This window comes from Amia ocellicauda, unplaced genomic scaffold, assembly GCF_036373705.1.
Source record: "Amia ocellicauda isolate fAmiCal2 unplaced genomic scaffold, fAmiCal2.hap1 HAP1_SCAFFOLD_60, whole genome shotgun sequence".
In the NCBI taxonomy this organism is placed as follows: Eukaryota; Metazoa; Chordata; class Actinopteri; order Amiiformes; family Amiidae; genus Amia; species Amia ocellicauda.
In genome coordinates, this window is record NW_027102990.1 from 543,484 (window position 1) to 570,154 (window position 26,671).

At 46.5% G+C, this 26,671-nt stretch overlaps 9 non-coding genes and 30 pseudogenes across 9 annotated transcripts; all 39 read right to left on the minus strand.

Moving 5' to 3' along the window:
* Positions 1–163: 163 nt before the first annotated feature.
* On the minus strand, positions 164–282 carry LOC136739222 (uncharacterized; annotated as a pseudogene).
* A 211-nt stretch (positions 283–493) lies between these two features.
* On the minus strand, positions 494–612 carry LOC136739167 (uncharacterized; annotated as a pseudogene).
* A 211-nt stretch (positions 613–823) lies between these two features.
* Positions 824–942, minus strand: LOC136739285 (uncharacterized; annotated as a pseudogene).
* A 217-nt stretch (positions 943–1,159) lies between these two features.
* Positions 1,160–1,278, minus strand: LOC136739128 (uncharacterized; annotated as a pseudogene).
* Positions 1,279–1,492: 214 nt separating this feature from the next.
* LOC136739223 (uncharacterized) lies at positions 1,493–1,611 on the minus strand (annotated as a pseudogene).
* Positions 1,612–1,821: 210 nt separating this feature from the next.
* On the minus strand, positions 1,822–1,940 carry LOC136739088 (5S ribosomal RNA). The gene has a single exon (XR_010812811.1). It is a non-coding gene; the product is annotated as a 5S ribosomal RNA (ribosomal RNA).
* Positions 1,941–2,165: 225 nt separating this feature from the next.
* On the minus strand, positions 2,166–2,284 carry LOC136739264 (5S ribosomal RNA). The gene has a single exon (XR_010812841.1). It is a non-coding gene; the product is annotated as a 5S ribosomal RNA (ribosomal RNA).
* Positions 2,285–2,500: 216 nt separating this feature from the next.
* On the minus strand, positions 2,501–2,618 carry LOC136739086 (5S ribosomal RNA). Its single transcript, XR_010812809.1, has one exon. It is a non-coding gene; the product is annotated as a 5S ribosomal RNA (ribosomal RNA).
* A 218-nt stretch (positions 2,619–2,836) lies between these two features.
* LOC136739187 (uncharacterized) lies at positions 2,837–2,955 on the minus strand (annotated as a pseudogene).
* A 227-nt stretch (positions 2,956–3,182) lies between these two features.
* Positions 3,183–3,301, minus strand: LOC136739105 (uncharacterized; annotated as a pseudogene).
* Positions 3,302–3,510: 209 nt separating this feature from the next.
* LOC136739104 (uncharacterized) lies at positions 3,511–3,629 on the minus strand (annotated as a pseudogene).
* Positions 3,630–3,844: 215 nt separating this feature from the next.
* LOC136739116 (uncharacterized) lies at positions 3,845–3,963 on the minus strand (annotated as a pseudogene).
* Positions 3,964–4,183: 220 nt separating this feature from the next.
* LOC136739173 (uncharacterized) lies at positions 4,184–4,302 on the minus strand (annotated as a pseudogene).
* Positions 4,303–4,858: 556 nt separating this feature from the next.
* Positions 4,859–4,977, minus strand: LOC136739313 (uncharacterized; annotated as a pseudogene).
* A 215-nt stretch (positions 4,978–5,192) lies between these two features.
* Positions 5,193–5,311, minus strand: LOC136739137 (uncharacterized; annotated as a pseudogene).
* A 556-nt stretch (positions 5,312–5,867) lies between these two features.
* Positions 5,868–5,986, minus strand: LOC136739297 (uncharacterized; annotated as a pseudogene).
* A 546-nt stretch (positions 5,987–6,532) lies between these two features.
* On the minus strand, positions 6,533–6,651 carry LOC136739157 (uncharacterized; annotated as a pseudogene).
* A 208-nt stretch (positions 6,652–6,859) lies between these two features.
* On the minus strand, positions 6,860–6,978 carry LOC136739233 (uncharacterized; annotated as a pseudogene).
* Positions 6,979–7,201: 223 nt separating this feature from the next.
* Positions 7,202–7,320, minus strand: LOC136739229 (uncharacterized; annotated as a pseudogene).
* A 210-nt stretch (positions 7,321–7,530) lies between these two features.
* LOC136739138 (5S ribosomal RNA) lies at positions 7,531–7,649 on the minus strand. Its single transcript, XR_010812829.1, has one exon. It is a non-coding gene; the product is annotated as a 5S ribosomal RNA (ribosomal RNA).
* Positions 7,650–7,867: 218 nt separating this feature from the next.
* LOC136739385 (5S ribosomal RNA) lies at positions 7,868–7,986 on the minus strand. The gene has a single exon (XR_010812870.1). It is a non-coding gene; the product is annotated as a 5S ribosomal RNA (ribosomal RNA).
* A 556-nt stretch (positions 7,987–8,542) lies between these two features.
* LOC136739314 (uncharacterized) lies at positions 8,543–8,661 on the minus strand (annotated as a pseudogene).
* A 215-nt stretch (positions 8,662–8,876) lies between these two features.
* LOC136739145 (uncharacterized) lies at positions 8,877–8,995 on the minus strand (annotated as a pseudogene).
* A 556-nt stretch (positions 8,996–9,551) lies between these two features.
* Positions 9,552–9,670, minus strand: LOC136739298 (uncharacterized; annotated as a pseudogene).
* Positions 9,671–10,216: 546 nt separating this feature from the next.
* Positions 10,217–10,335, minus strand: LOC136739158 (uncharacterized; annotated as a pseudogene).
* A 208-nt stretch (positions 10,336–10,543) lies between these two features.
* On the minus strand, positions 10,544–10,662 carry LOC136739234 (uncharacterized; annotated as a pseudogene).
* Positions 10,663–10,885: 223 nt separating this feature from the next.
* LOC136739230 (uncharacterized) lies at positions 10,886–11,004 on the minus strand (annotated as a pseudogene).
* A 556-nt stretch (positions 11,005–11,560) lies between these two features.
* Positions 11,561–11,679, minus strand: LOC136739300 (uncharacterized; annotated as a pseudogene).
* A 546-nt stretch (positions 11,680–12,225) lies between these two features.
* LOC136739159 (uncharacterized) lies at positions 12,226–12,344 on the minus strand (annotated as a pseudogene).
* Positions 12,345–12,552: 208 nt separating this feature from the next.
* On the minus strand, positions 12,553–12,671 carry LOC136739235 (uncharacterized; annotated as a pseudogene).
* A 213-nt stretch (positions 12,672–12,884) lies between these two features.
* LOC136739232 (uncharacterized) lies at positions 12,885–13,003 on the minus strand (annotated as a pseudogene).
* A 210-nt stretch (positions 13,004–13,213) lies between these two features.
* LOC136739149 (5S ribosomal RNA) lies at positions 13,214–13,332 on the minus strand. Its single transcript, XR_010812830.1, has one exon. It is a non-coding gene; the product is annotated as a 5S ribosomal RNA (ribosomal RNA).
* A 218-nt stretch (positions 13,333–13,550) lies between these two features.
* LOC136739386 (5S ribosomal RNA) lies at positions 13,551–13,669 on the minus strand. The gene has a single exon (XR_010812871.1). It is a non-coding gene; the product is annotated as a 5S ribosomal RNA (ribosomal RNA).
* A 225-nt stretch (positions 13,670–13,894) lies between these two features.
* On the minus strand, positions 13,895–14,013 carry LOC136739263 (uncharacterized; annotated as a pseudogene).
* Positions 14,014–14,234: 221 nt separating this feature from the next.
* LOC136739280 (uncharacterized) lies at positions 14,235–14,353 on the minus strand (annotated as a pseudogene).
* A 219-nt stretch (positions 14,354–14,572) lies between these two features.
* LOC136739281 (uncharacterized) lies at positions 14,573–14,691 on the minus strand (annotated as a pseudogene).
* Positions 14,692–14,911: 220 nt separating this feature from the next.
* Positions 14,912–15,030, minus strand: LOC136739316 (uncharacterized; annotated as a pseudogene).
* A 220-nt stretch (positions 15,031–15,250) lies between these two features.
* LOC136739201 (5S ribosomal RNA) lies at positions 15,251–15,369 on the minus strand. Its single transcript, XR_010812835.1, has one exon. It is a non-coding gene; the product is annotated as a 5S ribosomal RNA (ribosomal RNA).
* Positions 15,370–15,577: 208 nt separating this feature from the next.
* LOC136739392 (5S ribosomal RNA) lies at positions 15,578–15,696 on the minus strand. The gene has a single exon (XR_010812877.1). It is a non-coding gene; the product is annotated as a 5S ribosomal RNA (ribosomal RNA).
* Positions 15,697–26,671: the final 10,975 nt, after the last annotated feature.

Genomic DNA, 26,671 nt, shown 5'->3' on the forward strand with positions numbered 1-26,671 from the left:
AAAAAAAAAAAAAAAAAAAAAAAAAAGAAAAATGGATGGAAAAATATCAGTGCAGCAAAGGGTGTTGACAGTAGCTGGATACGTGTACAATACTTCAATTATATCTCCTCCAGACAGATAGAGAGTATTAAGAGCTACGATAAAGTTAACCAGGAGACGTAAAAGCTAGCAGCACCAGGTATTTCCAGGAGGTCTCACATTCATGTACTGACCAGGTCCTGCCCCGTTTAGCTTCCGAGATCTGACGAGATCGGGCGCGTTCAGGATGGTGTGGCCGCAAGCCGAAGATGCCTGGCTGCATGATGTCTCTTAAAGGCTGGCGGGTATTGACGGAACTGCCAGCAAAAAAAAAAAAGAAAAATAGAGGGAAATATACCAGTGCAGCAAAGGGTGTTGAAAGTAGCCGGGTACGTGTACAATTCTTCAATTATATCTCCTGGAGACAGAAAGAGAGTATTAAGAGCTACGATGAAGTTACCCAGGAGACGTAAAAAGCTTGCAGCACCTGGTATTTCTAGGAGGTCTCCCATCCAAGTACTGACCAGGCCCTGCCCCGTTTAAATTCCAAGATCTGATGAGATCGGGGGCGTTCAGGACAGTGTGGCTGCAAGCCAAGAGGCCTGGCTGCATGATGTCTCTTAATGGTTGGCGGGTTTTGACGGAACATACAGCAAATAAAAAAAAAGAGAAATGGTGGTAAAAATATCAGTGCAGCAAAGGGTGTTGAAAGTAGCCAGGTACGTGTACAATTCTTCAATTATATCTCCTCCAGACAGAAATAGAGTATTAAGAGCTACGATGAAGTTCCCCAGGAGACGTAAAAAGCTGGCAGCACCTGGTATTTCCAGGAGGTCTCACATTTAAGTACTGACCAGGTCCTGCCCCGTTTAGCTTCCGAGATCTGACAAGATCGAGCGCGTTCAGGACGGTGTGGCCGCAAGCCGAGATGTCTGGCTGCATGATGTCTCTTAAAGGCTGGCGGGTATTGACGGAATTTCCAGCAAAAAAAAAAAAAAAAAAGAGAAAAATGGAGGGAAAAATATCAGTGCAGCAAAGGGTGTTGACAGTAGCTGGGTACGTGTACAATTCTTCAATTATATCTCCTCCAGACAGAAAGAGAGAATTAAGAGCTACGATAAAGTTACCCAGGAGACGTAAAAGCTTGCAGCACCAGGTATTTCCAGGAGGTCTCCCATCCAAGTACTGACCAGGTCCTGCCCCGTTTAGCTTCCGAGATCTTACGAATTCGGGCGCGTTCAGGACGGTGTGGCCGCAAGCCGAGAGGCCTGGCTGCATGATGTCTCTTAAAGGTTGGCGGGTATTGACGGAACTTCCAGCAAAAAAAAAAAAAAAAAGAAAAATGGATGGAAAAATATCAGTGCAGCAAAGGGTGTTGACAGTAGCTGGATACGTGTACAATACTTCAATTATATCTCCTCCAGACAGATAGAGAGTATTAAGAGCTACGATAAAGTTACCCAGGAGACGTAAAAGCTAGCAGCACCAGGTATTTCCAGGAGGTCTCACATTCATGTACTGACCAGGTCCTGCCCCGTTTAGCTTCCGAGATCTGACGAGATCGGGCGCGTTCAGGATGGTGTGGCCGCAAGCCGAGATGCCTGGCTGCATGATGTCTCTTAAAGGCTGGCGGGTATTGACGGAACTGCCAGCAAAAAAAAAACAGAAAAATTGAGGGAAATATACCAGTGCAGCAAAGGGTGTTGAAAGTAGCCGGGTACGTGTACAATTCTTCAATTATATCTCCTGGAGACAGAAAGAGAGTATTAAGAGCTACGATGAAGTTACCCAGGAGACGTAAAAAGCTTGCTGCACCTGGTATTTCTAGGAGGTCTCCCATCCAAGTACTGACCAGGCCCTGCCCCGTTTAGCTTCCGAGATCTGACGAGATCGGGCGCATTCAGGACGGTGTGGCCACAAGCCGAAAGGCCTGGCTGCATGATGTCTCTTAAAGGTTGGCGGGTATTGACGGAACTTCCAGCAAAAAAAAAAAAGAATAAACGAAAAAAGAAAAATGGATGGAAAAATATCAGTGCAGCAAAGGGTGTTGACAGTAGCTGGGTACGTGTACAATACTTCAATTATATCTCCTCCAGACAGAGAGAGAGTATTAAGAGCTATGATGAAGTTACCCAGGAGACGTAAAAAGCTTGCAGCACCTGGTATTTCTAGGAGGTCTCCCATCCAAGTACTGACCAGGCCCTGCCCCGTTTAGCTTCCGAGATCTGACGAGATCGGGCGCATTCAGGACGGTGTGGCCACAAGCCGAAAGGCCTGGCTGCATGATGTCTCTTAAAGGTTGGCGGGTATTGACGGAACTTCCAGCAAAAAAAAAAAGAAAAAAGAAAAATGGAGGGAAAAATATCAGTGTAGCAAAGGGTTTTGAAAGTAGCCGGGTACGTGTACAATTCTTCAATAATATCTCCTACATACTGAAAGAGAGTATTAAGAGCTATGATGAAGTTACCCAGGAGACGTAAAAAGCTTGCAGCACCTGGTATTTCCAGGAGGTCACCCATCCAAGTACTGACCAGGCCCTGCCCCGTTAGCTTCCGAGATCTGATGAGATCGGGCGCGTTCAGGACGGTGTGGCAGCAAGCCAAGAGGCCTGGCTGCATGATGTCTCTTAAAGGCTGGCGGGTATTGACGGAACTTCCAGCAAAAAAAAAAAAAAAAAAATGGAAAATGGAGGGAAAAATACCAGTGCAGCAAAGGCTGTTGAAAGTAGCCGGGTACGTGTACAATTCCTCAATTATAACACCTCCAGACAGATAGAGAGTATTAAGAGCTACGATGAAGTTACCCAGGAGACGTAAAAAGCTTGCAGCACCAGGTATTTCCTGGAGGTCTCCCATTCAAGTACTGATCAGGCCCTGCCCCGTTTAGCTTCCGAGATCTGACGAGATCAGGCGCGTTCAGGACAATGTGGCCACAAGCCAAGAGGCCTGGCTGCATGATGTCTCTTAAAGGCTGGCGGGTATTGACGGAACTTCCAGCAAAAAAAAAAAAAAAAAAAAAAAAAAAATGGAAAATGGAGGGAAAAATATCAGTGCAGTAATGGGTTTTGAAAGTAGCCGGGTACGTGTACAATTCTTCAATTATATCTCCTCCAGACAGAAAGAGAGTATTAAGAGCTACGATGAAGTTACCCAGGAGACGTAAAAAGCTTGCAGCACCTGGCATTTCCAGGAGGTCACCCATCCAAGTACTGACCAGGCCCTGCCCCGTTTAAATTCCAAGATCTGATGAGATCGGGGGCGTTCAGGACGGTGTGGCTGCAAGCCGAGAGGCCTGGCTGCATGATGTCTCTTAATGGTTGGCGGGTTGTGACGGAACTGCCAGCAAAAAAAAAAAGAAAAATAGAGGGAAATATACCAGTGCAGCAAAGGGTGTTGAAAGTAGCCGGGTACGTGTACAATTGTTCAATTATATCTCCTGGAGACAGAAAGAGAGTATTAAGAGCTACGATGAAGTTACCCAGGAGACGTAAAAAGCTTGCAGCACCTGGTATTTCTAGGATGTCTCCCATCCAAGTACTGACCAGGCCCTGCCCCGTTTAGCTTCCGAGATCTGACGAGATCGGGCGCATTCAGGACGGTGTGGCCGCAAGCCGAGAGGCCTGGCTGCATGATGTCTCTTAAAGGTTGGCGGGTATTGACGGAACTTCCAGCAAAAAAAAAAAAAAAAAAGAAAAATGAATGGAAAAATATCAGTGCAGCAAATGGTGTTGACAGTAGCTGGGTGCGTGTACAATACTTCAATTATATCTCCTCCAGACAGATAGAGAGTATTAAGAGCTACGATAAAGTTACCCAGGAGACGTAAAAGCTTGCAGCACCAGGTATTTCCAGGAGGTATCCCATTCATGTACTGACCAGGTCCTGCCCCGTTTAGCTTCCGAGATCTGACGAGATCGGGCGCGTTCAGGATGGTGTGGCCGCAAGCCGAGATGCCTGGCTGCATGATGTCTCTTAAAGGCTGGCGGGTATTGACGGAATTTCCAGCAAAAAAAAAAAAAAAAAAAATAGAAAAATGGAGGGAAAAATATCAGTACAGGAAAGGGTGTTGAAAGTAGCCGGGTACGTGTACAATTCTTCAATTATATCTCCTGGAGACAGAAAGAGAGTATTAAGAGCTACGATGAAGTTACCCAGGAGACGTAAAAAGCTTGCAGCACCTGGTATTTCTAGGAGGTCTCCCATCCAAGTACTGACCAGGCCCTGCCCCTTTTAGCTTCCGCGATCTGACGAGATCGGGCGCATTCAGGACGGTGTGGCCACAAGCCGAAAGGCCTGGCTGCATGATGTCTCTTAAAGGTTGGCGGGTATTGACGGAACTTCCAGCAAAAAAAAAAAAAAAAAAATAGAAAAATGGAGGGAAAAATATCAGTGCAGGAAAGGGTGTTGAAAGTAGCCGGGTACGTGTACAATTCTTCAATTATATCTCCTGCAGACTGAAAGAGAGTATTAAGAGCTACGATAAAGTTACCCAGGAGACGTAAAAGCTTGCAGCACCTGGTATTTCCAGGAGGTCTCACATTCAAGTACTGACCAGGTCCTGCCCCGTTTAGCTTCCGAGATCTGACAATATCATGCGCGTTCAGGACGGTGTGGCCGAAAGCCGAGAGGCCCGGCTGCATGATGTCTCTTCAAGGCTGGCGGGTATTGACGGAACTTCCAGCAAAAAAAAAAAAAAAAAAAAAGAAAAATGGAGGGAAAAATATCAGTGCAGCAAAGGCTGTTGAAAGTAGCCGGGTACGTGTACAATTCTTCAATTATATCTCCTGGAGACAGAAAGAGGGTATTAAGAGCTACGATGAAGTTACCCAGGAGACGTAAAAAGTTTGCAGCACCTCGTATTTCCAGAAGGTAACCCATAAGAGTACTGACCAGGCCCTGCCCCGTTTAAATTCCGAGATCTGACGAGATCGGGCGCGTTCAGGACGGTGTGTCCGCAAGCCGAGAGGCCTGGCTGCATGATGTCTCTTAAAGGCTGGCGGGTATTGATGGAACTTCCAGCAAAAAACAAAAGAAAAAAGAAAAATGGAGGGAAAAATATCAGTGCAGCAAAGCGTGTTGAAGGTAGCCGGGTACGTGTACAATTCTTCAATTATATCTCCTCCAGACAGATAGAGAGTATTAAGAGCTACGATAAAGTTACCCAGGAGACGTAAAAGCTTGCAGCACCAGGTATTACCAGGAGGTCTCACATTCAAGTACTGACCAGGTCCTGCCCCGTTTAGCTTCCGAGATCTGACGAGATCGGGCGCGTTCAGGACGGTGTGGCCGCAAGCCGAGATGTCTGGCTGCATGATGTCTCTTAAAGGCTGGCGGGTATTGACGGAACTTCCAGCAAAAAATAAAAAATAAATAAATAGAAAAATGGAGGGAAAAATATCAGTGCAGGACAGGGTTTTGAAAGTAGCCGGGTACGTGTACAATTCTTCAATTATATATTCTCCAGACAGAAAGAGAGTATTAAGAGCTACGATGAAGTTTCCCAGGAGACGTAAAAAGTTGGCAGCACCTGGTATTTCCAGAAGATCTCCCATCCAAGTACTGACCAGGTCCTGCCCCGTTTAGTTTCCGAGATCTTCCGAGATCGGGCTCGTTCAGGACTGTGTGTCCGCAAGCCGAGAGGCCTGGTTGCATGATGTCTCTTAAAGGCTGGCGGATATTGACGGAACTTCCAGAAAAAATAATAAAGAAAAAGAAAAATGGAGGGAAAAATATCAGTGCAGCAATGGGTGTTGAAAGTAGCCGGGTACGTGTACAATACTTCAATTATATCTCCTCCAGACTGAATGAGAGTATTAAGAGCTACGCTGAAGATACCCAGGAGATGTAAAAAGCTTGCAGCACCTGGTATTTCCAGGAGGTCACCCATCCAATTACTGACCAGGCCCTGCCCAGTTTTTCTTCCGAGATCTGACGAGATCTTGCGTCTTCAGGACGGTGTGGCCTCAAGCCAAGAGGCCTGGCTGCATGATGTCTCTTAAAGGCTGGCGGGTATCAACGGAACTGCCAGCAAAAAATAAAAAAGAAAAATAGAGGGAAAAATACCAGTGCAGCAAAGGGTTTTGAAAGTAGCCGGGTACGTGTACAATTCTTCAATTATATATTCTCCAGACAGAAAGAGAGTATTAAGAGCTACGATGAAGTTTCCCAGGAGACGTAAAAAGTTGGCAGCACCTGGTATTTCCAGAAGATCTCCCATCCAAGTACTGACCAGGTCCTGCCCCGTTTAGTTTCCGAGATCTTCCGAGATCGGGTTTGTTCAGGACTGTGTGTCCGCAAGCCGAGAGGCCAGGTTGCATGATGTCTCTTAAAGGCTGGCGGATATTGACGGAACTTCCAGAAAAAATAATAAAGAAAAAGAAAAATGGAGGGAAAAATATCAGTGCAGCAATGGGTGTTGAAAGTAGCCGGGTACGTGTACAATACTTCAATTATATCTCCTCCAGACAGAAAGAGAGTATTAAGAGCTACGATAAACTTACCCAGCAGACGTAAAAAGCTTGCAGCACCTGGTATTTCCAGGAGGTCTCCCATCCAAGTACTGACCAGGCCCTGCCCCACTCAGTTTCCGAGATCTTACGAGATCGGGCGCGTTCAGGACGGTGTGGCCGCAAGCCGAGATGCCTGGCTGCATGATGTCTCTTAAAGGCTGGCGGGTATTGACGGAACTGCCAGCAAAAAAAAAAGAGAAATGGAGGGAGAAATACCAGTGCAGCAAAGGGTGTTGAAAGTAGCCGGGTACGTGTACAATTCTTCAATTATATCTCCTCCAGAGAGAAAGAGAGTATTAAGAGCTACGATGAAGTTACCCAGGAGACGTAAAAAGCTTGCAGCACCTGGTATTTCTAGGAGGTCAGCCATCCAAGTACCGACCAGGCCCTGCCCCGTTTAGCTTCCGAGATATGATGAGATCAGGCGCGTTCAGGACGGTGTGGCCGCAAGCCGAGAGGCCTGGCTGCATGATGTCTCTTAAAGGTTGGCGGGTATTGACGGAACTTCCAGCCAAAAAAAAAAAAAAAAAAAAAAAAAGAAAAATGGATGGAAAAATATCAGTGCAGCAAAGGATGTTGACAGTAGCTGGGTACGTGTACAATACTTCAATTATATCTCCTCCAGACAGATAGAGAGTATTAAGAGCTACGATAAAGTTACCCAGGAGACGTAAAAGCTTGCAGCACCAGGTATTTCCAGGAGGTCTCACATTCATGTACTGACCAGGTCCTGTCCCGTTCAGCTTCCGAGATCTGACGAGATCGGGCGCGTTCAGGATGGTGTGGCCGCAAGCCGAGATGCCTGGCTGCATGATGTCTCTTAAAGGCTGGCGGGTATTGACGGAACTGCCAGCAAAAAAAAAAACGAAAAATAGAGGGAAATATACCAGTGCAGCAAAGGGTGTTGAAAGTAGCCTAGTACGTGTACAATTCTTCAATTATATCTCCTGGAGACAGATAGAGAGTATTAAGAGCTACGATGAAGTTACCCAGGAGACGTAAAAGGCTTGCAGCACCTGGTATTTCTAGGAGGTCTCCCATCCAAGTACTGACCAGGCCCTGCCCCGTTTAGCTTCCGAGATCTGACGAGATCGGGCGCATTCAGGACGGTGTGGCCGCAAGCCGAGAGGCCTGGCTGCATGATGTCTCTTAAAGGCTGGCGGGTATTTACGGAATTTCCAGCAAAAAAAAAAAAAAAAAATAGAAAAATGGAGGGAAAAATATCAGTGCAGGAAAGGGTGTTGAAAGTAGCCGGGTACGTGTACAATTCTTCAATTATATCTCCTGGAGACAGAAAGAGAGTATTAAGAGCTACGATGAAGTTACCCAGGAGACGTAAAAAGCTTGCAGCACCTGGTATTTCTAGGAGGTCTCCCATCCAAGTACTGACCAGGCCCTGCCCCGTTTAAATTCCGAGATCTGACGAGATCGGGCGCGTTCAGGACGGTGTGGCCGCAAGCCGAGAGGCCTGGCTGCATGATGTCTCTTAAAGGTTGGCGGGTATTGACGGAACTTCCAGCAAAAAAAAAAAAAAAAAAATAGAAAAATGGAGGGAAAAATATCAGTGCAGGAAAGGGTGTTGAAAGTAGCCGGGTACGTGTACAATTCTTCAATTATATCTCCTGCAGACTGAAAGAGAGTATTAAGAGCTACGATAAAGTTACCCAGGAGACGTAAAAGCTTGCAGCACCTGGTATTTCCAGGAGGTCTCACATTCAAGTACTGACCAGGTCCTGCCCCGTTTAGCTTCCGAGATCTGACAATATCATGCGCGTTCAGGACGGTGTGGCCGAAAGCCGAGAGGCCCGGCTGCATGATGTCTCTTCAAGGCTGGCGGGTATTGACGGAACTTCCAGCAAAAAAAAAAAAAAAAAAAAAGAAAAATGGAGGGAAAAATATCAGTGCAGCAAAGGCTGTTGAAAGTAGCCGGGTACGTGTACAATTCTTCAATTATATCTCCTGGAGACAGAAAGAGGGTATTAAGAGCTACGATGAAGTTACCCAGGAGACGTAAAAAGTTTGCAGCACCTCGTATTTCCAGAAGGTAACCCATAAGAGTACTGACCAGGCCCTGCCCCGTTTAAATTCCGAGATCTGACGAGATCGGGCGCGTTCAGGACGGTGTGTCCGCAAGCCGAGAGGCCTGGCTGCATGATGTCTCTTAAAGGCTGGCGGTTATTGATGGAACTTCCAGCAAAAAACAAAAGAAAAAAGAAAAATGGAGGGAAAAATATCAGTGCAGCAAAGCGTGTTGAAGGTAGCCGGGTACGTGTACAATTCTTCAATTATATCTCCTCCAGACAGATAGAGAGTATTAAGAGCTACGATAAAGTTACCCAGGAGACGTAAAAGCTTGCAGCACCAGGTATTACCAGGAGGTCTCACATTCAAGTACTGACCAGGTCCTGCCCCGTTTAGCTTCCGAGATCTGACGAGATCGGGCGCGTTCAGGACGGTGTGGCTGCAAGCCGAGATGTCTGGCTGCATGATGTCTCTTAAAGGCTGGCGGGTATTGACGGAACTTCCAGCAAAAAATAAAAAATAAATAAATAGAAAAATGGAGGGAAAAATATCAGTGCAGGACAGGGTTTTGAAAGTAGCCGGGTACGTGTACAATTCTTCAATTATATATTCTCCAGACAGAAAGAGAGTATTAAGAGCTACGATGAAGTTTCCCAGGAGACGTAAAAAGTTGGCAGCACCTGGTATTTCCAGAAGATCTCCCATCCAAGTACTGACCAGGTCCTGCCCCGTTTAGTTTCCGAGATCTTCCGAGATCGGGCTCGTTCAGGACTGTGTGTCCGCAAGCCGAGAGGCCTGGTTGCATGATGTCTCTTAAAGGCTGGCGGATATTGACGGAACTTCCAGAAAAAATAATAAAGAAAAAGAAAAATGGAGGGAAAAATATCAGTGCAGCAATGGGTGTTGAAAGTAGCCGGGTACGTGTACAATACTTCAATTATATCTCCTCCAGACTGAATGAGAGTATTAAGAGCTACGCTGAAGATACCCAGGAGATGTAAAAAGCTTGCAGCACCTGGTATTTCCAGGAGGTCACCCATCCAATTACTGACCAGGCCCTGCCCAGTTTTTCTTCCGAGATCTGACGAGATCTTGCGTCTTCAGGACGGTGTGGCCTCAAGCCAAGAGGCCTGGCTGCATGATGTCTCTTAAAGGCTGGCGGGTATCAACGGAACTGCCAGCAAAAAATAAAAAAGAAAAATAGAGGGAAAAATACCAGTGCAGCAAAGGGTTTTGAAAGTAGCCGGGTACGTGTACAATTCTTCAATTATATATTCTCCAGACAGAAAGAGAGTATTAAGAGCTACGATGAAGTTTCCCAGGAGACGTAAAAAGTTGGCAGCACCTGGTATTTCCAGAAGATCTCCCATCCAAGTACTGACCAGGTCCTGCCCCGTTTAGTTTCCGAGATCTTCCGAGATCGGGTTTGTTCAGGACTGTGTGTCCGCAAGCCGAGAGGCCAGGTTGCATGATGTCTCTTAAAGGCTGGCGGATATTGACGGAACTTCCAGAAAAAATAATAAAGAAAAAGAAAAATGGAGGGAAAAATATCAGTGCAGCAATGGGTGTTGAAAGTAGCCGGGTACGTGTACAATACTTCAATTATATCTCCTCCAGACAGAAAGAGAGTATTAAGAGCTACGATAAACTTACCCAGCAGACGTAAAAAGCTTGCAGCACCTGGTATTTCCAGGAGGTCTCCCATCCAAGTACTGACCAGGCCCTGCCCCACTCAGTTTCCGAGATCTTACGAGATCGGGCGCGTTCAGGACGGTGTGGCCGCAAGCCGAGATGCCTGGCTGCATGATGTCTCTTAAAGGCTGGCGGGTATTGACGGAACTGCCAGCAAAAAAAAAAGAGAAATGGAGGGAGAAATACCAGTGCAGCAAAGGGTGTTGAAAGTAGCCGGGTACGTGTACAATTCTTCAATTATATCTCCTCCAGAGAGAAAGAGAGTATTAAGAGCTACGATGAAGTTACCCAGGAGACGTAAAAAGCTTGCAGCACCTGGTATTTCTAGGAGGTCAGCCATCCAAGTACCGACCAGGCCCTGCCCCGTTTAGCTTCCGAGATATGATGAGATCAGGCGCGTTCAGGACGGTGTGGCCGCAAGCCGAGAAGCCTGGCTGCATGATGTCTCTTAAAGGTTGGCGGGTATTGACGGAACTTCCAGCCAAAAAAAAAAAAAAAAAAAAAAAAAGAAAAATGGATGGAAAAATATCAGTGCAGCAAAGGATGTTGACAGTAGCTGGGTACGTGTACAATACTTCAATTATATCTCCTCCAGACAGATAGAGAGTATTAAGAGCTACGATAAAGTTACCCAGGAGACGTAAAAGCTTGCAGCACCAGGTATTTCCAGGAGGTCTCACATTCATGTACTGACCAGGTCCTGTCCCGTTCAGCTTCCGAGATCTGACGAGATCGGGCGCGTTCAGGATGGTGTGGCCGCAAGCCGAGATGCCTGGCTGCATGATGTCTCTTAAAGGCTGGCGGGTATTGACGGAACTTCCAGCAAAAAATAAAAAATAAATAAATAGAAAAATGGAGGGAAAAATATCAGTGCAGGACAGGGTTTTGAAAGTAGCCGGGTACGTGTACAATTCTTCAATTATATATTCTCCAGACAGAAAGAGAGTATTAAGAGCTACGATGAAGTTTCCCAGGAGACGTAAAAAGTTGGCAGCACCTGGTATTTCCAGAAGATCTCCCATCCAAGTACTGACCAGGTCCTGCCCCGTTTAGTTTCCGAGATCTTCCGAGATCGGGCTCGTTCAGGACTGTGTGTCCGCAAGCCGAGAGGCCTGGTTGCATGATGTCTCTTAAAGGCTGGCGGATATTGACGGAACTTCCAGAAAAAATAATAAAGAAAAAGAAAAATGGAGGGAAAAATATCAGTGCAGCAATGGGTGTTGAAAGTAGCCGGGTACGTGTACAATACTTCAATTATATCTCCTCCAGACTGAATGAGAGTATTAAGAGCTACGCTGAAGATACCCAGGAGATGTAAAAAGCTTGCAGCACCTGGTATTTCCAGGAGGTCACCCATCCAATTACTGACCAGGCCCTGCCCAGTTTTTCTTCCGAGATCTGACGAGATCTTGCGTCTTCAGGACGGTGTGGCCTCAAGCCAAGAGGCCTGGCTGCATGATGTCTCTTAAAGGCTGGCGGGTATCAACGGAACTGCCAGCAAAAAAGAAAAAAGAAAAATAGAGGGAAAAATACCAGTGCAGCAAAGGGTTTTGAAAGTAGCCGGGTACGTGTACAATTCTTCAATTATATATTCTCCAGACAGAAAGAGAGTATTAAGAGCTACGATGAAGTTTCCCAGGAGACGTAAAAAGTTGGCAGCACCTGGTATTTCCAGAAGATCTCCCATCCAAGTACTGACCAGGTCCTGCCCCGTTTAGTTTCCGAGATCTTCCGAGATCGGGTTTGTTCAGGACTGTGTGTCCGCAAGCCGAGAGGCCAGGTTGCATGATGTCTCTTAAAGGCTGGCGGATATTGACGGAACTTCCAGAAAAAATAATAAAGAAAAAGAAAAATGGAGGGAAAAATATCAGTGCAGCAATGGGTGTTGAAAGTAGCCGGGTACGTGTACAATACTTCAATTATATCTCCTCCAGACAGAAAGAGAGTATTAAGAGCTACGATAAACTTACCCAGCAGACGTAAAAAGCTTGCAGCACCTGGTATTTCCAGGAGGTCTCCCATCCAAGTACTGACCAGGCCCTGCCCCACTCAGTTTCCGAGATCTTACGAGATCGGGCGCGTTCAGGACGGTGTGGCCGCAAGCCGAGATGCCTGGCTGCATGATGTCTCTTAAAGGCTGGCGGGTATTGACGGAACTGCCAGCAAAAAAAAAAGAGAAATGGAGGGAGAAATACCAGTGCAGCAAAGGGTGTTGAAAGTAGCCGGGTACGTGTACAATTCTTCAATTATATCTCCTCCAGAGAGAAAGAGAGTATTAAGAGCTACGATGAAGTTACCCAGGAGACGTAAAAAGCTTGCAGCACCTGGTATTTCTAGGAGGTCAGCCATCCAAGTACCGACCAGGCCCTGCCCCGTTTAGCTTCCGAGATATGATGAGATCAGGCGCGTTCAGGACGGTGTGGCCGCAAGCCGAGAAGCCTGGCTGCATGATGTCTCTTAAAGGTTGGCGGGTATTGACGGAACTTCCAGCCAAAAAAAAAAAAAAAGAAAAATGGATGGAAAAATATCAGTGCAGCAAAGGATGTTGACAGTAGCTGGGTACGTGTACAATACTTCAATTATATCTCCTCCAGACAGATAGAGAGTATTAAGAGCTACGATAAAGTTACCCAGGAGACGTAAAAGCTTGCAGCACCAGGTATTTCCAGGAGGTCTCACATTCATGTACTGACCAGGTCCTGTCCCGTTCAGCTTCCGAGATCTGACGAGATCGGGCGCGTTCAGGATGGTGTGGCCGCAAGCCGAGATGCCTGGCTGCATGATGTCTCTTAAAGGCTGGCGGGTATTGACGGAACTGCCAGCAAAAAAAAAAACGAAAAATAGAGGGAAATATACCAGTGCAGCAAAGGGTGTTGAAAGTAGCCTAGTACGTGTACAATTCTTCAATTATATCTCCTGGAGACAGATAGAGAGTATTAAGAGCTACGATGAAGTTACCCAGGAGACGTAAAAGGCTTGCAGCACCTGGTATTTCTAGGAGGTCTCCCATCCAAGTACTGACCAGGCCCTGCCCCGTTTAGCTTCCGAGATCTGACGAGATCGGGCGCATTCAGGACGGTGTGGCCGCAAGCCGAGAGGCCTGGCTGCATGATGTCTCTTAAAGGCTGGCGGGTATTGACGGAATTTCCAGCAAAAAAAAAAAAAAAAAATAGAAAAATGGAGGGAAAAATATCAGTGCAGGAAAGGGTGTTGAAAGTAGCCGGGTACGTGTACAATTCTTCAATTATATCTCCTGGAGACAGAAAGAGAGTATTAAGAGCTACGATGAAGTTACCCAGGAGACGTAAAAAGCTTGCAGCACCTGGTATTTCTAGGAGGTCTCCCATCCAAGTACTGACCAGGCCCTGCCCCGTTTAAATTCCGAGATCTGACGAGATCGGGCGCGTTCAGGACGGTGTGGCCGCAAGCCGAGAGGCCTGGCTGCATGATGTCTCTTAAAGGTTGGCGGGTATTGATGGAACTTCCAGCAAAAAAAAAAAAAAAAAAAAAAAAAAAAGAAAAATGGATGGAAAAATATCAGTGCAGCAAAGGATGTTGACAGTAGCTGGGTACGTGTACAATACTTCAATTATATCTCCTCCAGACAGATAGAGAGTATTAAGAGCTACGATAAAGTTACCCAGGAGACGTAAAAGCTTGCAGCACCAGGTATTTCCAGGAGGTCTCACATTCATGTACTGACCAGGTCCTGCCCCGTTCAGCTTCCGAGATCTGACGAGATCGGGCGCGTTCAGGATGGTGTGGCCGCAAGCCGAGATGCCTGGCTGCATGATGTCTCTTAAAGGCTGGCGGGTATTGACGGAACTTCCAGCAAAAAAAAAAAAAAAAAAAAAATAGAAAAATGGAGGGAAAAATATCAGTTCAGCAAAGGGTGTTGACAGTAGCTGGGTACATGTACAATACTTCAATTATATCTCCTCCAGACAGATAGAGAGTATTAAGAGCTACGATAAAGTTACCCAGGAGACGTAAAAGCTAGCAGCACCAGGTACTTCCAGGAGGTCTCACATTCATGTACTGACCAGGTCCTGCCCCGTTTAGCTTCCGAGATCTGACGAGATCGGGCGCGTTCAGGACGGTGTGGCCACAAGCCGAAAGGCCTGGCTGCATGATGTCTCTTAAAGGTTGGCGGGTATTGACGGAACTTCCAGCAAAAAAAAAAAAAAAAAAAATAGAAAAATGGAGGGAAAAATATCAGTGCAGGAAAGGGTGTTGAAAGTAGCCGGGTACGTGTACAATACTTCAATTATATCTCCTCCAGACAGATAGAGAGTATTAAGAGCTACGATAAAGTTACCCAGGAGACGTAAAAGCTAGCAGCACCAGGTACTTCCAGGAGGTCTCACATTCATGTACTGACCAGGTCCTGCCCCGTTTAGCTTCCGAGATCTGACGAGATCGGGCGCGTTCAGGACGGTGTGGCCACAAGCCGAAAGGCCTGGCTGCATGATGTCTCTTAAAGGTTGGCGGGTATTGACGGAACTTCCAGCAAAAAAAAAAAAAAAAAAAATAGAAAAATGGATGGAAAAATATCAGTGCAGCAAAGGGTGTTGACAGTAGCTGGATACGTGTACAATACTTCAATTATATCTCCTCCAGACAGAGAGAGAGTATTAAGAGCTACGATGAAGTTACCCAGGAGACGTAAAAAGCTTGCAGCACCTGGTATTTCTAGGAGGTCTCCCATCCAAGTACTGACCAGACCCTGCCCCGTCCAACTTCCGAGATCTGACGAGTTCAGTTGCATTCAGGACGGTGTGGCCACAAGCCGAAAGGCCTGGCTGCATGATGTCTCTTAAAGGTTGGCGGGTATTGACGGAACTTCCAGCAAAAAAAAAAAAAAAAAAAAAAGAAAAATAGAGGGAAATATACCAGTGCAGCAAAGGCTGTTGAAAGTAGCCGGGTACGTGTACAATTCTTCAATTATATCTCCTGGAGACAGAAAGAGAGTATTAAGAGCTACGATGAAGTTACCCAGGAGACGTAAAAAGCTTGCAGCACCTGGTATTTCTAGGAGGTCTCCCATCCAAGTACTGACCAGGCCCTGCCCCGTTTAGCTTCCGAGATCTGACGAGATCGGGTGCGTTCAGGATGGTGTGGCCGCAAGCCAAGATGCCTGGCTGCATGATGTCTCTTAAAGGCTGGCGGGTATTGACGGAACTGCCAGCAAAAAAAAAAGAAAAATAGAGGGAAATATACCAGTGCAGCAAAGGGTGTTGAAAGTAGCCGGGTACGTGTACAATTCTTCAATTATATCTCCTGGAGACAGAAAGAGAGTATTAAGAGCTACGATGAAGTTACCCAGGAGACGTAAAAAGCTTGCAGCACCTGGTATTTCTAGGAGGTCTCCCATCCAAGTACTGACCAGGCCCTGCCCCGTTTAGCATCCGAGATCTGACGAGATCGGGCGCATTCAGGACGGTGTGGCCACAAGCCGAAAGGCTTGGCTGCATGATGTCTCTTAAAGGTTGGCGGGTATTGACGGAATTTCCAGCAAAATAAAAAAGAAAAAAGAAAAATGGAGGGAAAAATATCAGTGCAGCAATGGGTGTTGAAAGTAGCCGGGTACGTGTACAATACTTCAATTATATCTCCTCCAGACAGAAAGAGAGTATTAAGAGCTACGATGAACTCACCTAAAGGATTATTAGGAACACCATACTAATACTGTGTTTGACCCCCTTTCGCCTTCAGAACTGCTTTAATTCTACGTGGCATTGCTTCAACAAGGTGCTGAAAGCATTCTTTAGAAATGTTGGCCCATATTGATAGGATAGCATCTTGCAGTTGATGGAGATTTGTGGGATGCACATCCAGGGCACGAAGCTCCCGTTCCACCACATCCCAAAGATGCTCTATTGGGTTGAGATCTGGTGACTGTGGGGGCCAGTTTAGTACAGTGAACTCATTGTCATGTTCATGAAACCAATTTGAAATGATTCGACCTTTGTGACATGGTGCATTATCCTGCTGGAATTGGTACTAAGGGGCCTAAAGTGTGCCAAGAAGACATCCCCCACACCATTACACCACCACCACCAGCCTGCACAGTGGTAACAAGACATGATGGATCCATGTTCTCATTCTGTTTACGCCAAATTCTGACTCTACCATCTGAATGTCTCACCTCTTTTTCCTATTTGTAGTGGAGATGAGTGGTACCCGGTGGGGTCTTCTGCTGTTGTAGCCCATCCGCCTCAAGGTTGTACGTGTTGTGGTTTCACAAATGCTTTGCTGCATACCTCGTTTGTAACGAGTGGTTATTTCAGTCAAAGTTGCTCTTCTATCAGCTTGAATCAGTCGGCCCATTCTCCTCTGACCTCTAGCATCAACAAGGCATTTTCGCCCACAGGACTGCCGCATACTGGATGTTTTTCCCTTTTCACACCATTCTTTGTAAACCCTAGAAATGGTTGTGCGTGAAAATCCCAGTAACTGAGCAGATTGTGAAATACTCAGACCGGCCCGTCTGGCACCAACAACCATGCCACGCTCAAAATTGCTTAAATCACCTTTCATTCCCATTCAGACATTCAGTTTGGAGTTCAGGAGATTGTCTTGACCAGGACCACACCCCTAAATGCATTGAAGCAACTGCCATGTGATTGGTTGATTAGATAATTGCATTAATGAGAAATTGAACAGGTGTTCCTAATAATCCTTTAGGTGAGTGTATATGTATGTATGTGTATGTATGTCCAATTGCTTTGACAATACAAATGAAATGAATTGAGAGAGAGAGAGAGAGAGAGAGAGAGGAATATGAGCTCCTAAAAAACATTTGTTTTTATACATAAGCGGATTTAATTTGTGATTTACAAATGAATATATAGCACTATAAACATACACAGAAGACATGGAATAGAAATTCAGAAGAAAAAGTATTCAAAAAATAATAATTTTAAGAGAAACACAAAAAGAAGAAAGCAGAGAGACAGTTCAGGAAGAAAAGTCAGAAAAGAAAAGCTGAAGACAAGAATTGGAGGTAAGAGACAAATAATTAAACAAAAAAATATGTATTAATAAAATAAATAAGCATTCTCAGTAGTTGACTCAGCCAATGAAAATGCAGAGCTCCGATTTGAATAGAGTGACAGTAGGAGAGAGCCCAACTGCCACTGAGACTGATAGAAATCTATCGAACAGCAGTCTGACTGCAGAGCTGCCTTTTGAAATCCGATACCCTGAAGACATTCGCTCTGCACAGGCTAAGAAGGACTACAAACAAGCTGTGATGAGAGCATCTCCTGAGACCCTCATCCTAGACTACACCGGTAAAGGAGAAAACAGGGTCAAGAACAATCTACTGTTCTACACCGCCTTTCACAAAACCCTGTGCCAGACATACCCCAATAACAACAAGAGGGGCATTAGCAGAGGCAGGCAGATCTCAGTGCTGGTAGAGAAAGACACAGACAGTGTGATGCTCACTTTTAATGTATACCACAACGGGACCATCATGGTGCAGGGCAGCGAGAGCAGCCTGGACCAATTAGCTCTCGGCTTCCACACCTCAAAGCAGCAGACTGAGGTAGAGAAACAAGAGCCAGAGCCGGCCACCCTGCAGTCTGCCCCCAGCCACACGGAGCCAGACAGTGCCCCATCTCCCACAGACTGCCCCCCTGTCTCCCCAAAACTCTCCAGCAACATTAAAACACTAAAGGAATGCCTATCAGTGCTGGAGCTGGAGTTTGCGGAGTTCAGGGAGCAGACCTTGAGCACCCTGGCCCAGACCTCCTTGTGTGATCAGCTCCGGGATGAGATGCACAGACTAAAGATGCAGCACAAGGCTGAGATCCATGAGCTGAGAGCAGCAGTGAGAGACCTGGAGGAGCAGAGCCAAACCCTGAGGACGGAGCTGCGCAGAGCGAGGGAGGAGCTGACCTGGACACCCCAGCACAGCTAGCTGAGGAGCCTGCAGAGCCAGCTGGAGGAGCTAAGAGAGGAGCTACACATCACTGGAGCACAGAGACTGCACTGCACTGACCCCACAACACCTCCAACCCCTGACGCACCCACTGATCCACCCACACTCCCCACCACTCCTGACACACCCACTATCACCAGACCTGCCACTAATACACAACCCCCTGAAACGCCACTCCCCCAAAACACACCCGCTGCCCCCACCACTCCCGACGCAAACCCGGAGTGGCAGGTCAACGCAGAGGTGGTCATTCTGAGCGAATCCAATGGGAAGATCCTGGTTGAGAGGCGCCTCTTCCCTGGGCGAAAAGTGAAAAAGCTTTGATGCTCCACAGCACAGAGAGCCCTGGAGCTGCTCTCCAAGAGGAGGCTTTGCCAAGTCAAACACATCCTCATCCACACCGGCACTAACGACCTGAGTGCCCGCAGGGGCGATGTGGCCTCAGCCCTGAGACAGGTAGCAACGAAAGCCACAGAGGAATTCCCAACTGCCAAAATTTCCATCTCCACACTGCTGCCCCGCACAGACGTGCCCCTGCACATCATCCAGGCCATCAACGCAGAAGTGTCCCGAAGATGTGCCCTCCTCCCCAACGTCCACCTGGCACACCACTGAGACATCTAGCCACATCACCTGTATGACCACGTCCACCTCAACAAGACGGGTGTGAGGATCATCTCAAAGGTCCTCAAGGACACAACCCTGGGCCGAAACCCCACACACCCCCACCTCGAGACCAGGAGCAAACCCCCCAGCCCCCGGCCACATCCCCAGCCACCGGCTCCACCCCAGCCCCAGCCCCTGAGACCCCGCGGCCCCATTCCCCACCCCCCCATCCCCAGAGGGCCCGTCCAGCACAGCAGAGCGGACAGCCGGGGACCAGCACAGCCACACAGCCACGCAGCAGCGGCTTCCAGAGCCTGGAGGCCCGATGCTGCCCAGCTGGCCCAGATAAGGCAACTCCTCAGTGTCATCTGTACCACACTGCTGAGTTAACTGAGCCTCAACACACATATATATGGTTGTGGAGATGGAGAGTAAGAAAAAATGTGATTTAATTATTCTGATATTTTGATGCAAAGATAAAATCTTTGTGTGATTATTATGTATATCCATATATAATTATTAATAGTAATATAATATCAGTTGTAGACCACAAATTAAACTTTCTTATGTAGAAGAGACAAGTATAATAAAATATATTAACATGTCCTTTAAAATAAGCAGTTGGAATATGCAGGGTTTACGCTCCTCAACTTTTGGAATGAAGAGCACAGGCCCTGAACTGATCAACACTGTAAATAGTTCAGATGTTTTCATTCTTGTAGAGACTTGGTGCTGTGCAGATATGTCTATACACTGGATGGATACAATGGATACAGGGAGCTGATTGTGCCCTCCTATAAAAAACCCAAAGTCAGGTGTGGCAGGGCCTCGTGGGGGATTATCGTGTGGTACAGGGAGGAGCTCCGAGCAGCCCTATGCCCAGTACAGAGAGGAGACACACACCTGTGGATGAAAATCAGAAAAGACACCCTACAAAATAACACAGATATATACCTATGTGCAATTTATATGCCACCCGCAGACTCCCCCTACTATAATGAGGAAGGCTTTCATGAGCTTCAAAACGAAATCTGCCACTTCCAGACCCTGGGCTCTGTACTGCTGTGTGGCGATCTCAATGCCAGGACTGGCAGAGAGATGGACTACATCAATACAGAGGGGAACACACACCTGTTCGGAGACTCCCCGCTGTGCCACACACACACCTCCACACTGACACAGCCACGACAGCGTGGTAAACAAGAGCAGGAAGCAGGTAGTGCGCCTATGTAAAAGCCTGGGTCTATATATCATCAATGGCAGGACCAGGGGGTACTCTCTGGGGAGATTCACATACTGCTCGGCTCTGGGCAGCAGTGTGGTGGACTACGCCATAACTGACCTGGACCCACAAGCCAACAATGCGTTTATAGTCAGACAACAATCTCCACTATCAGACCACAGCCAAATAACACTTTACCTAAAAAGATCAGCGCAGCCACAAGTCAGAGCCAAACTTCCCACAAAACTGGTCTCCCTGCCACCCAGTTAGAGATGGTCAGAGCCCAGCACAGAGAACTACACAAGAGCCCTGAATAGTGATGAGATTGAAAACATGTTAGACAGATATCAATCCTCACACTATCAAATAAACCAAAACGGAATAAACTCAGCCACCAAAACACTGAATGAAATATTTGAGAGACTGGCTTTAAAATCAAACATTAAAACAATTAAAAACCAAAATATGAAATCGTCTAAAAGAAAAAAAGAACAGTGGTGTGACCAGGAGTGTGAAACTTCTAGGAAACACCTGAGACATCTCTCCAACACTAAACACAGAGAGCCCGACAACCAGGAGGCTCGCCTCAGCTACTGCCAGGCCCTGCGGCACTACAAGCAACTCCTCAGTAAGAAAAAAGACCACTATATGGGCAGAATAAATACCCCAAAAACAAAAAATGAAATACCAATTCAAAATGGAGAAATCTGGAAAACACACTTTGAAAAACTTTACCAAAATGTTGAAAACAATCCAAAGCCAGAACAGGTTAAAATATTAAAAAACCTAAATAAATTGGAAGAAATCATTAAGAATAACCAAAATCCCTTAGATAACCCATTTACAATACAGGAACTAAAACATCAACTCAAAATCCTCAAACCCAGGAAAGCCAGCGGCCCCGACAGCATCAGCCCTGAGATGCTGAAGCACAGCAGCCCGCAGCTGCAGGAGGCTCTGCTCAAACTCTTTAACCTGGTGCTGAGAGCCGGGTGTTTCCCTGAGGTCGGGAATCAAGGATTGATCACCCCGATTTTTAAAAGTGGAGACAAATTAGACCCCAATAACTACTGGGGCAGCTGTGTGAGCAGTAACCTGGGGAAGGTGTTCTGCAGTATCATCAACGCCCAGATACTGGCCTTCCTTACCAAGCACAGTGTCCTGAATAAGAGTCAGATTGGCTTCCTACCAAAACACAGCACAACCGATCATATTTACACTCTACACACCCTCATAAATAAATATACCCAAAACAATAAAGGAAAAATATTTGCCTGTTTTGTAGACTTTAGAAAGGCATTTGACTCAATCTGGCACAAGGGATTATTTTATAAACTTCTACAGAGTGGTGTAGGGGGTAAAGTTTATGACATCATTAAATCAATGTATTCTGAAAACAAATGCGGAGTTCAAATTGGCAACTCAAGAACAGAGTTCTTCACTCAGGGGCGGGGAGTGAGACAGGGCTGCAGTCTGAGTCCAACACTGTTCAACATCTACATCATCGAGTTGGCCACAGTGTTGGAGCAGTCTGACGCCCGCAGCCTAACTCTCCATGACACAGAGATCAAGTTCCTGCTCTACGCAGACGACCTGGTGCTGCTGTCGCCCACAGAGCAGGGGCTTCAGCAGAACCTGGCGCTGCTAGAGCAGTACTGTCAGAAATGGGCCCTGGCAGTCAATCTGGACAAGACCAGAGTTATGGTTTTCCAGAAAAAAGCCCCATCTCAGGGAAACAGGTACCGCTTCACTCTGGGCAGCACTGGATTAGAGCACTGCACCAGATACAACTACCTTGGCCTGACCATCAGTGCGTCAGGGAGCTTCAGCCTGGCTATAAACGCATTAAAAGACAAGGCACGCCGGGCATTTTATGCCATAAAGACACAATTTGGGAAAACAACAATACCAATAACTATTTGGATTAAAATATTAAACTCCATCATCCAACCAATCCTGCTATATGGGAGCGAAGTGTGGGGTCCCCTCATGAACCTCAATAACAACAATTGGGACAAAAGCCCCATGGAAATATTCCACCTAGAATTTAATAAAAACATCTTACACGTACACAGAAACGCCCCCACGGCTCTGAGGCTCACAGAGCCCGAACACACAATGACCAAAACAACAACAATTGGGAAAATTGACATGTACCTGAAAAGCAAATACACAAAAGATTAGAGACACGAATTAGAATTACAAAACAAATTGGAATGCTACCGGGCCCTGAATAGAAACATTACATTGGCTGAATACTTAAAAATCCAAAATATAAAAGAGAGACAAAATCTAACTAAATACAGGCTCAGTGACCACAGCCTCGCCATTGAAAAAGGCCGCTACAGAAAATTCTGGGTTGCCAGAGAAGAGCGGCTGTGCAGCCAGTGTGACCTAGGGGAGGTCGAAACACAGGCGCATTTCCTGCTGTCCTGCCCTAAATACACAAAAATCAGGGAGACATACTTTAAAATATTAAAAATGCATATCCCTGAGTTCAGCATGATCCCCGATTGCTGCAAACTCCCCGTCCTGCTGGGAGAGGAGGAGCGCACTGCCTTCTTAGCAGCGCAATATGTATCCACCTGCCACAGCCTGCGAGACAGTGTGTAGACACCAGCCTGTGGCACTCCATTTGCAAAACAAAATAAAAACAGTGATTTTTCTGATATCATGACACAAATTTTGATACAAACAACAAATATGGTTTATATCCTACTTAATTTTATTTCAATGTGTACTATATTTGTTCCACTGAATCTTGTATTGCAATGTTTTGTCTTGATTGATAGAACATTTGTATCTGCTTTGGCAATATTGTGATAGATCATGCCAATAAAGCACCTTTGAATTGAATTGAAATGAATTGACAGACAGACAGACACACGCACACACACACACACACACACACACACACACACACACACAGAGCCAGCCAGCCAGACAGCCAGCCAGCTCAGCCATGACATCACGAGCCTCTCTCAGCTGACTGCTATGACATCACAGAGCACGTACATTCCGTTGCTTGCCGTCTGTCAACCACTCAGTCACTGCCAGCCAGACTGGCTGGCTGGCTGGATGGGGGGGCTGCTTGCTGCTGCTGCGTATCTTAGCAAGCTAATTTGCCTGACCGGCCTTCCTACTCCTATGCCCAAATGCCCACCTAAGCCCGATCTGCTGTTCACCTGGATCACAGCTCCGCCCCAACAAGGCAGATCCTCCCAAAAATGGTACAAACTGATCCACGTTCCCCTCCACGGAAAGCTTTAGCCCAAAATAAGGGACACATTCTGCCCAATATGTCAGCGCCAACCACAGCCTGAGGGACACAGTGACACACGAGCACCGGCTGTAAATATAATGTAAATACTCGTTTGTAATGCATGTCATTGTATTTCAAAAAAGGAATCTGGAAATGGTATACCTATTTTCTTTATTTGTATGTATTAAAGATCACATTTTATTACATTTTCTTTTTCTGTACGTCATTACATCTTATTGTGATTCATAATTCTATTATTTATTTTCCGTGTATATGTATGTATGTATGTATTGTGACAAACCAAGGGGCAGGGTCATACATGGCAGATATGTCAGGCCAGGTCTGCTGCAAGGTGTGTACTCTAGGGTAGAATACCGACCCTAGGCAACTACACTCCCCAGAAACCCTCAGGCAGCCATTCTAGCACCTAATGTGGTCACTTGGTGTTACTTCCTCAATTATTCACCAGGTATATAAGGCGGGCCTGAGAGAGAGAGAAGTGAGAGACAATAGGGTGAGTTATCTGGAAAACAGAGGTAGCTCATAAGGAGAAAGCCAAGACTTATTTATTCCAGACTTTGTTTAAAATAGAATGATTATGTAAGATTAGTTACAACTCCAGTGTGAGTTAGGTTTTGTTTTCAGATTTGTTTTGTTTGAAGTAAACATACAGGCACAGCCCTGTATTTGCAACCTCCTCCCTGGGTCATGACTGGTTTTTACTCCTAAGAAGATCACAGAGAAGACCCGCACATGTGTACAGCCAAGGCGTTTTGTCACATTTGGTGTAGAATGCGGGCAGCACCTCATGAAACCCAGACTGGCTGAGTGAATTTTTTTATCCAAAAAAAAAAAAACTACAGGCTGTAATAGCCCAACAGGAAGCGACCAGGGTGCAGCAGGTGGCTCACCAGGATGCTATGCGGATGCATCAGGAAGCACTGCAGGTCCAGCATGATACAAATAAAATGTTTAGAGAAGAGCAGGAAAAGGTGACTAAAGAGCTGAAAGAGAGTGTTGAAGCACTTGCAACCAGGATTGGGCCACAGGGGGCTGCAACCCATTCCACTCCCCGCACCAATCACTTTCTGCAGAAAATGACAAAACAGGACGATGTTGAGGCCTTCCTTATGACCTTTGAGAGGACAGCAGAGAGAGGGATGGCCAAAAGATTCCTGGGCAGGGCTTGTGGCACCTTATCTGGCAGGGGATGCACAGAAAGCGTACTTTGATCTGGAGCTGAAGGACGCCCAGGACTATGATAAATTGAAAGCGGAGATGAGGGCACATCGGTTTCAGCAGTGGGCCTACCAACCAGGACAACCAATCCGAACGCAGATGTTTGATCTGATCCATCTGGCCAGGAAATGGCTACAGCCAGAGGTCCATTCATCAGCCGAGGTGGTGGAGGCCATAGTCCTTGACAACTACCAACGCTGTTTGCCCAAGGACGTTCGACGCTGGGTTGGCCAGAATGAGGTGCTGTCCGCTGACACCTTGGTGGCCATTGTAGAGCGGTTCTATACAGCCGGAGCAGCAGAGCATGTACCGGAGGTTAAAAACTCGTTCCCCAGGCCATGACGAACCAGCGGACCGGGTAAGATGGTTCCAAAGTACTCTGGGAAACATGACGCGCTGGGTTGGAAGAAAAGAGCAAGACTGGGGGGGGCAAAGGTGGGGCCTAAAGCCGAGACTAAGGGTTATAGGGGGTCACCATCACAACCAATTGTCTGCTACAATTGTGACAAAGTAGGACATATTGCGGCCCACTGCCCAGGTAGAGAGGAACCAATGCAATGTAATGTGTGTGATATGGGGAAAGAGAAACCGGTATTTTATGCCTGCCCTGTTGGGACGGATGTTTTCATAGGCGGAGTACCTAATCCAAAACACATGTGTACAGTGATAGTCGATGAGAAAGAAGTGGCTGCTCTACTCGACTCTGGCAGTATGGTTACACTGGTCACAGAAAAATTAGTAGCGACCAACAAGCTGGATAGACATCAGGAGCTCAGTATCACATGCACACATGGTGACACACGCCCCTATCCCACAGCCCTTGTAAACATACAGACAGAGGCCGGGAAACTAGATTACGAAGTCGGTGTGGTACCCAACATGCCATATGATGTGATACTGGGACGATATTTTCCTAATTTTGGAAAACTAGATAGAAAACATAGTAAATTGGAAATGCACACTGAAAACTGTAAGCCAGAAGTTGCCTCGATCCCACAACTAGAGCTAAAAGTAGACCTGGTTCCAGTTGAGTCGACAGTGAAGGTTTTGGTTGGGGAAAATTAACTGAAAACATAGGGGTGGAATGTAGTGACGTAGATGACCCTATGGAGGGTGAGGAACCCAGCACTAGCAGGGTGGGTGAGAATCCATTCATAGAGACCCCTGAAGCTGACAATGTAGAAGTGTCAGTGTTAGAGGGACTCCCCACTGATTTTGGCAGCGCACAGGTGCGAGATCTCACTCTACACTATGCTAAAGAAAATGTGAAGGTAGTAAATGGGACCCCTATGACTACTGCAGACCCGCCAACAGCTTATCCTTATTTTATGGTAAAAAATGACCTATTGTACCGTGTAAATAAGATAGGGGTGGACATTGTGGAGCAATTGCTAGTTCCCACCCCATTCAGACGAACAGTTCTCAATCTGGCACATGGGCATATCCTGGGGGGACATCTGGGGATGGACAATACCAAGGATAGACTCCTGAGGAGGTTTTACTGGCCAGGCGTACATGCAGACGTGACAGAACATTGTAGCTCATGTCCTGAATGTCAACTACATGCTCCTAAACCAGCCTTCAGAAGCCCACTGGTCCCTTTGCCCATCATAGAGACCCCCTTTGCTAGGATAGCTATGGATGTGGTGGGACCTCTCCCGAAATCAGCCAGAGGGCATCAGTATATACTGGTTATTTTGGATTATGCCACCAGGTACCCAGAAGCCATTCCACTGCGGACCATGGCTTCAAAAGGTATTGCAAAAGAGCTAATGTTGATGTGTAGTAGGGTGGGGATACCGAGGGAGATATTAACAGATCAGGGCACACCCTTTATGTCTAAGGTTATGACCGATCTGTGTAAATTGTTGCAGGTTAAGCAGTTGAGAACATCAGTCTACCACCCACAAACAGATGGGTTGGTTGAGAGATTTAATAGGACCCTGAAGTCCATGCTAAGAAAGGTAATCGATAAGGATGGGAAAAATTGGGAATTCATGCTGCCCTACTTGATGTCTGCCATTAGGGAAGTCCCACAGGCTTCCCTGGGCTTTTCGCCTTTTGAACTGTTATATGGGAGGCACCCCAGGGGGATATTAGACATAGCCCGTGAAACGTGGGAACACGAGTCCACTCCTTTCCGGAGTGTAGTCG